Raw genomic sequence first — 8,709 nt, forward strand, 5'->3', positions numbered from 1 at the left:
AAGGGCTCTGGAAATTTCGACCACCTGGGGTTCTTTAACGTGCACTAACGTCGGACAGTACACGGGTCTCTAGAATTTCGCCTCCATCGAAATTAGACCGCCGCGGCCAGGATCGAACCCGCAGACATGCTATTTAGAATTGTCAATCTTCATGGAGGCTTCTAGGACTTTCCTGATGAGAGAGATAATTGCTGACACACGAGAGAGAGGCATTTTGCGATGTGGTCTATGGGAGTGTCAACTAATCTTGCAGGAAAGTGGAACAATACTGGTCATGGACGTAGCAAAAGGATTGTTTTGAAGAGGAGTGCAGCAAGTTCAGTCCAGCAGTACATGTCTGGCGCGGGCATGGAGTTAATAAACTTAAAGGACGTAACGTTATCTGATTTTTCTTTTCAGAGGTGGCAGCAACGGGTCTGCTATCTCGGTGGGGAATTGTTTTCCTTTCATGTACTATCGAATAGGAATGAAACGCGAACAAGGGAACGCGTGTTACACCGCTTTCACAGAGCATGTTGCCGTGATTTTTTTTTAATTGTCCGGCTTCCCTTTTCGCCTAATAATAAGTAGCGCTGTCCTGTGCATTCTCTCTCTGTGTCGCACTGTTACGCTGCAAAGATTGTGCTCACAAATATGAACCAATAAGCACAGGTTGAAGTTTTGCTAAGGCGACGCTAAGGGCACCTAGTGCACCTAGGTCCGACCGTTTTATGGCACTCGACAACCTTTTTTGTAAGCTCTAAGTGTTTAAAGGCATATTTAAATGTTAGTTAATTCATGCCGAATAATTACTAAAAAGGCGCAAGCAAAAAATACTAACCGGCACATTACTTAGGCAATACATATGATTACAGTTTGGTAGAAAGCTTTTTTTTTAAATTTTAGGCTCTTTTAGCTGACGCGGTGGTAAATTTCGATTGAGGCGAGATTCTAGAGACACGTGTACAGCTAGCAGTTAGCACACTCCGCTTCGATGCGGATGTATTGTGTATGCATAAAATCGATCACTCATTTCTGTTCATGATTTTATTTTTGCATTGGGCTTCTCTCTGGAAACAGAAAACTAACATCTGCGCTCGGGAAAACAACTTCACGTGGCGACTCGCTCGCTGTTGGATACTGCAGGAAGTGTGCGGCGATCTCTAATGTCGTTCGATCGGTGCACCTTTCTAATGGTCCGTAAGAAACCAACTGCTCAATGCCAGCGATCTCTTCCAAATGGCATTTTGAGTAATGAAACCGGACATGGAGACAAAAAGCAGATCAGAGTAGGAAGACCACTACGGAAAATGTTGGGTGGATGTTAAGAGAGGTGTAGGTTCGTGTTCTTAAAGCGCTGTCCCGCGCTCGAGCTGTCAGTTTAAAAGGAGTACCGCTTGTTGGAGACGGAGGGGGCCTGGAGATGACTGACTCGTTCAGCCCCGCAGGTCCCGGCTCCGAAGGATGGTGTCGAACTTCGATATGGAGCAAACTGCACAGAAGGTTTATTTTACATGTTTACAGTAGAGATGGGACTGCTCCGGTCACAAAACAGCATGCCGTTAAATAGGCTTCGCATTCTCGAGTTCCCTGACTGCGGAATAAAGGTCGGAGAACGATGTCCAATCAGGTGGGCAGATGAGGACGCTGGTGGTACCACCCACGGCGGGGGGCGGTGCTGGGCTCTCCCGCTCTCTCGCAGCTCGGTCGAAGGGAAGGGGAAGACAGAGTCATCAAACACTGATGTGTCACCTTGACCACTGCTGCAAGTCGTCTGTGCGTTGCCTCCGCGGGAAAGGAATTTCCCGCAGTTTCCCAGCAGGTGAATGAACGTCCTCGAACTCCCCCGCCGGATGTCCAATACACGAGACCTCTGTCGAGGACACAGCCGTATTTTCATTAACAGCAGCCGCTTGACCTTGCGCTGCACCACTCCGCCCGGCAACCCGAGGATAGACTCGGTAACCCGAGGATAGACTCGGCCACTTGCCACCGCCGCCGTCGCCGTTGCCACTGCTTCCGCCGCTGCTGCCGCCGTCGCAAGCCCTCGCCGCATCTTTTGCTTCACGATGAATCACGTTTGGAGGTAACTGTTCCAAGGCCCATGTTATGCGATCTTAACACGCTCCAATCCTCCTACCTGCTAGTCATGCCGTTTGATTTTTCCGAGTTCCCCATTATGACAAATACGCTGTCATTATGATCTAATTTAAATGTTTGAGTTTTCTTAGTTACTTACCGGCCCCAGTGCACTACTTTTTCTTTCCTGTTCACACGAGGAGCGCTAAGCCTCTTGGGTACGTTCGCCAGACGTGAAAGGATCACTCGCCAAGCTCTATGATCACACGTCAGCGATCCCATGATGCCCTACACTGTCCTCATGAATGCAGAAGCTCTACTCGAACGTTTCCAGAATGAAAGCGCAGGGCAGAGAATTACGGGGGTTTTAATTCCTACCTACCTGCGCCCTTTAATAATAATACGTGGAAGCATCGTCACATATGTCTGTCTTCACCCATTCAAACCATTTCTTGCATTCCCTGACGATGCGACGATGGTGTGGAACGAGAAAGAGGCAGATAGCATGCCTTTCTCTCCTTCCCATAACCTACCTTAACTTTCGTAACCTCAATTTCCTTCGCTTTTTTCTCGTTTTGCAAAAGCTGAGCAAAAAGCGATGTAAAGATTTCATGCTATACTGCGGGGGTCACTTGTCAGGATGCCTGGCTCTTCACGTGATTTTAAACATTCTCGAGAGTCTTTTTTGGTCAGCACTTAATTTGGTTTGAGGCCTTCAGAAAATTGCTTCGTTCTAATCAAGCGCGTAGGGGAAATGATAGGCCGCATGCTACGACGCGTGTCTAACCGGCGCGGTGGCTTGCGCAGACGCGATGCGCGCCGTCTCGCTGAAGATTATGTCACTAGTCGTATCCTGTACTCGGTGCCGTACCTCCACCTGAGTGCAACTAACACAAAGCAATTCGACATCATTATTATTCTCAAAGTCGTGAAACCAGCTCTGGACCTCCTGATTACCACCTCCACGGCCCGCCTCACGGCCTTGGGGGTGCTCAACACCTACTCGGAGTTGCGAGCGGCCCATCTCATGAATAAATGCACGAGACTGGAGCAGACGGGGCCAAGACGCCGTCTACTCAGTCGTCTCAACATAAGCATACCCTTTGTCCCGGAGGAACCACTCCGTATCCCGGAGCTGTGGCGGCACAAGCTATGGGTCCAACCCATGCCACACAACATGACTTCACACACACGAAGGCCGGAGAACGGCGCATGCTCGTGCGCTGGATGCCCAACATGGTTCCATACCCGGTGTGCTCTACGTTGAAGTATACGGCGTTGAGTAGACGTAGAGAAGTCGCTATCGCCCTCGCGGTCGCATACCCCCAATGCAAGGTTGTAATTTCCGACTCGCGTTTCGTTAGCGTGAGCTATGTCAAGGGTGAGGTATGCACTTTAGCCTATGACATACTCTACAACGCCGTTTGAGACGCTGAACCCATGCCTATAGACGCATCGTGTGGGCGCCGGCCCATAGGGACTCCCTGGAAACAAAGCTGTGAATGTGGCTGCCCGAGCACTTGTCCTCCGGGCACCTACTTCCGCCTCCTCCCCAGCCGATGTGCCTAGTCGAGCGCTTCTGAGGTTTCGTGAAATTATAGACCATTATAAAAACAGGCATCGCCAGTGCCCTCCCCCGGCCGAGGGGCTGTCGAAGGCAGATTAACGCATTCTGCGAAATCTGCAGAAGAATACCTACTGGTGTCCTTCAATGGCTGCTCGCCATGACCCTCGGTCCGTGGCCACAACAGTCGACTACCATCAAGGCTTACAAGGCACTGTTTTGTTTTTTACGAGAGACTGCCTTGATTGACAGATTGTGACTGTGTCTCTCGTTCCTTCTCTCTTCCCTCTTTAACTCCCCTCATTCCCTTCCCCAGTGCAGGGTAGCCAACCGGAAATCTTTCTGGTTAACATCCCTGCCTTTCCCCCTCTCTGTATCTCTATCTCTATCTTCGTGCCCACACTGTGACGAGCTCTGTTCTCTGTCCCACATGGTGTGGGCCTGTCAACACAGTCCTCACTAACCTCCCCACCCCATCCCCACTAAAGAGGCTTCGGAGACCTTCCTCCTCGAGTGCGACGGCGCAAGCTGCCCTCGCTCGGCGGGCTCGCGAGGCGGTGATATTGCGGCATCTCGGACTAGGGACGTGGACCAAGATGATGCCGGCATTCACTATCTGCGCCGGCTCATCCTCTATATTGGTATATTAAAGGTTTGCTCTCTCTCTCCTTGCCGCAAATTTAGGAAAGTCGGCAGCAACGAAGATTTTCGTCCCGAAAAGACCATGTGCGAGTTCTTAGCGAAATTCTGTCACTTGAGCTCTTCGTTACAGTGTAACAATTACGGTTCGAGGTTCGTTCTTCGGGCTTCACCAAAAGTGCCCCACAGCCCGAGATGGTATGCAGAGACGAGACCAGGCAACACTTGACTTGAGAGAAGGTAAACTGAAGCTGTATAAGGAATTTGCATATCTACAGCAGATTAAGCAGCGAGCACAACAACATTGAACTGGCTGATTCAAAATAATCCCTCCTTGGCATCGCCGAAAGTACAAGGGATGTAAATCTAGCTCAGAACAATTTCCCAGGCTCCGGGCCCTGTTTTAAAGACCTAGGAGCTCTCGGGAAACGGGCTGGCAGTCCGAAGCGCAGCCGGACAAAATGGATGTCCCATCACGTGCAAGGGCACCAACGGCAGGGTTTGTGGCATTTACCGGTTTTTGGTGGACGCCGGTCAACAGCCGTCTTGAAGACGAGTGGCATAGAAACGTGGTTCAGCGCTTCCGTCTTGTTTTTTTTTTCTCACAGCAGTAGCGGCTCGTTGAAGGCCGATAATTGCCCTGATAGGGGGGGCACCAGGGTCACGAGTTTTCAGGAAGCCGGCGACACCTAGGAATATTTTTGATGTCTTGTCATGTGTCTTCCTTTTTATTTCGTTAGGGAGAGGGTTTTGAACCTTGACGGAAAGTGGAAGGCGTGCCATGGCACAGCGAGGCATTGGAAGTATTTCCGATGCCTTGCTGTCTTGCACTAAATGGGTGTCGATGCTTTAATTCACCCGACACTCCTTCAAGGCAGCAATATTAACAGTTTTAAATTTAGAAAATGAACGATGGTGGAGTGCGCTGAAATAGAAACAGTCTTCGTGATTTGCGTAATGAATCGCCGTTCTAGTTGATTGCCATGACCACAGAGGACAACTACGTCGACGGGCATGCAATGAACGAATTCAGGGCGTGTCGATTCAGTTTTTCGTTTCGTTACACTATACTTTGAGTGCTGGCTCTGCCTTTGGGCAGTTGGTGTGTTCGGCGCTGGAACCGCGAAATAAAGGTGGAGCATGTCGAGACTTTATATTTCGGTAGAAGTAGTAACAATAAATTTTGGTGTGGCGTGAAAGGGGCAGATTCAGGCCAAGTCCTGAGGACCTCGTTATATAAGCGAGGCTATTTAAGCTTGGATAATACTTATATATCCAGGAAATACCACTCTGTGCTATACTTAACATTTTCTACAGTATACTTCGAAAAGAGAGGTCGTTGCATTACGACGCAGTCGCCCGGAGCAAAGACCCTGATAAATAAAGCGGCTTGTCATAAAAAAAAGCCCTCTGTTGGAAACAGACGGTCGCTACCTTTTCAGTGGAATTGCAAACATGGAGCTTCGAGTTTAGAACTGTGACCCGCGAGAGGAATGCTTGGTCACTGAAATCTATTCTGCGGACACCGAGTTGGCTTGTGGCCTCAAAGAATGTATGGAACGGCACCTTGGCGCAACCGTCAAGTCCTGTACGCTATAGGCTACTTTGTTGTTCGTCACTGCACATACTTCCGTACCGTGCGCGCTCCCTCTTGCGTACTCATCATTATTTTAATGAATATAAAAGAAACAACTTTACATCTGAGCTACGCACTGTGCTTCGGGACTCTCTTCAGTCCGGTCTGGCTACACCCATATTTAATTAAAGAAATATCATTCTTGAGCCCCTCGAGCTTTTCGCGTACCAGTCAACGGACAAATAGCGTATTTTTTTGTTGTAGACGGTGAAGAAATGCAAGCGAACTGTGTCAGTATATTTAATATGAGGCTATATTTTTTATGGGTATTGCTATAATACGCGATAAAGGCGCTTTTTTCAAGGAGTAAACAAATCTCTGCCAGTGCAGATGATCACTTGAGAGAGAAGGAACTATTTCTGCGCCTTTCTTTATAATTTTTGTCCCTGCTAAAGATTTATATATAGTCAGGGGCATAAAGCGAGCTTTCTCTATGCCCTTCTGCACAGTTTTATCTTCGTACGTGGTTATAAATAATTTTACGAATGAGCACTAGAGAGGTGACAGGCACAGAATTGAGCAGTTTAGTATTGAATTGAGAATTGGGCAGAATTGAGCAGTATTGTAAACAAACCTAGTCGTGTGTTGTGAACGAATTTGACATTCGGTGACAAGCGAGGGCGTACTTTAGTTGAGTAAGTACAAGGTAACTACATGCTAATTGTTTTGAGAAAGCTCTCCTCTGAACGTTCATTTACAAATAAATTCTTCCGGTCTGTTAGTCATTCTGTTTTTCATTTCTGTGTGCCCCACCCCTTATGTAATACCCTCCAACGAGGGTCTTTAAGGTATTAAAGTGAAGTGAAGTGAAGTGAATACAATAACACTTGAGTAAAGAATATAGAGTGAGGTTGTTGAGAACAACCTCTCCCGCTCCACTGATGTACCTCGGGTGAAAACACACAAATACAGTAAACTAGCAGCTATCGAAAGGAAGAAAAGCAGTTACTACTTTTAAGATAATACTGAACACTAACAATTCAGCGAAAAGATGTCGCCGCAGCGAGAGGAGGCCGCTACAGACGATTAAATACCCACAACTTACCCTCTCACACCACATACACCCACCATTATACCAAACAGATTGCCACAATGCGGAGAACACCACACACTGTATACACTACATGGACTTGCCAAAGCAGGCAGGTAGGCCTTTAATCTGAAACTCTCAAGAAATACGTAAAAGTCTGTAACAAATGCGAGCCCTGAAAACCTCAAAACCCCAAAAATGAGTAGGGAGGCCGCGCTGTCCAGCTCAAGCGTAGTGTAGCAAAGACAGCTCGTTTAGCCGGAGCAGTAAACATATGAAGCCGTAGGAGCCCTGGACTGAGGGTTTCGAGGGTGCAAATATCCTTATTGAATAGAATGTTTTTCACCATCATCATCCCCGCGACGTCGTTCCTGCCGCTGTATGACTTCGCAAGCCCGGTCGTCATCTCATATTTAACAGGCAGCGCCTCCATCGACGGTGCTTACAAAGCCATGAAATATCTAGGACGGTAGAGTAGAAATGTCTCGGGGTATGGGTAAACGTAGGACAGATATACATAGGAAACGACGGAAAACCTACTAGGGTGAAAGGGCAAACAGTTGCGCGATAATGAAGCATAGAGCATTATAGGAGTAATACCAATATGAAGTACTCAGAGGTATTTGGAAAGAAATAATGGTGCCAGGGCTTACTTTTAAGAACGATATTTTGTGCCTCAGAGCGTTAGTTCAGTCCGGGAAAGAAGTAAATCAAAGAGTAGTGGGCAGATTAGCATGGGGTGGTAGAGGAGGACATGGGATGGGCATCATTTCAAATGCGCAAAGTTGAGGGCAAAATATTCTATGAAGAACGTCTGAGGAAATTTCAGAATACCATGTGGACAGCTAGAGTACTTAAGTACTAGTACTGAAAAGCCGTGCACTGAAAGTGGCTTCAAAGGACTAGAAAACGAACCAGTAGGTCAGCCGAAAATCCAAACACGGAACTGGAGCTTTAACGGAACACTAAAGGGGAACACCAAGTTAGGCTAGACTGATAGGGTAGGCTCGCCTGCTAACAAATGTGTCATTTTTACCGAGAACAATGCTTTTATAAGCCAAGAAATTGTCTAAAAGTGAGGTACACGTATCGCCGCAACTGGAAGATTCGTGCAGCGGCGACGAGTGACGTATTCACCGTCTCGATGGGCACTTACCGTCGGAATAGGAGGAACGCATTGCGGCGAGCAGAGCCGACCGTGCAAAGGGTCTCGTAGTTCATAAAAATAAGCCGCACGAAAAGGCAAGGACGAACACAAGACAACAGGACTGGCGCTTACCAACAAGCCCAAATCAAGACTCTGTAATTAGAACAGCGCAAAACTGACGAGGGAGAGATTAGTCGCAAACACGAGCGCTGAAGCTTTCGGTGTCGATTTGTGAGGGTTTAACGTCCCAAAGCTACTCAGGCTACGAAGGACGCCGTAGTGGAGGGCTCCGGAAATTTCGACCACCTGGGGTTCTTTAACGTGCACTGACATCGCACAGTACACGGGCCTCTAGAATTTCTCCTCCAAAGAAATTCAACCGCGGCGGCCGGGACCAAGCCCTCGTCTTTCGGGTCAACAGCCGAGCGCCATAACCACTGAGCTACCCATGGGGCTCCGCTGAAGCTTTTGCCGCACATTCCGTGCTCTCAGCTGCGTGTCTGCCGTTGCACGCAGCAAGTTCAGAACCTCAAGCTTTCAACGGCATTCACGCTGTGTATGCCTGCTACGCGGCCGGCGAAGCGCTTTGGTTTTCACTTCAGCAGTGGAATCGGCTGCTTTCTGCTAACTGTGGT

This window comes from Amblyomma mixtum, chromosome 2 (assembly GCF_055824585.1).
Source record: "Amblyomma mixtum isolate Tamu chromosome 2, ASM5582458v1, whole genome shotgun sequence".
In the NCBI taxonomy this organism is placed as follows: domain Eukaryota; kingdom Metazoa; phylum Arthropoda; class Arachnida; order Ixodida; family Ixodidae; genus Amblyomma; species Amblyomma mixtum.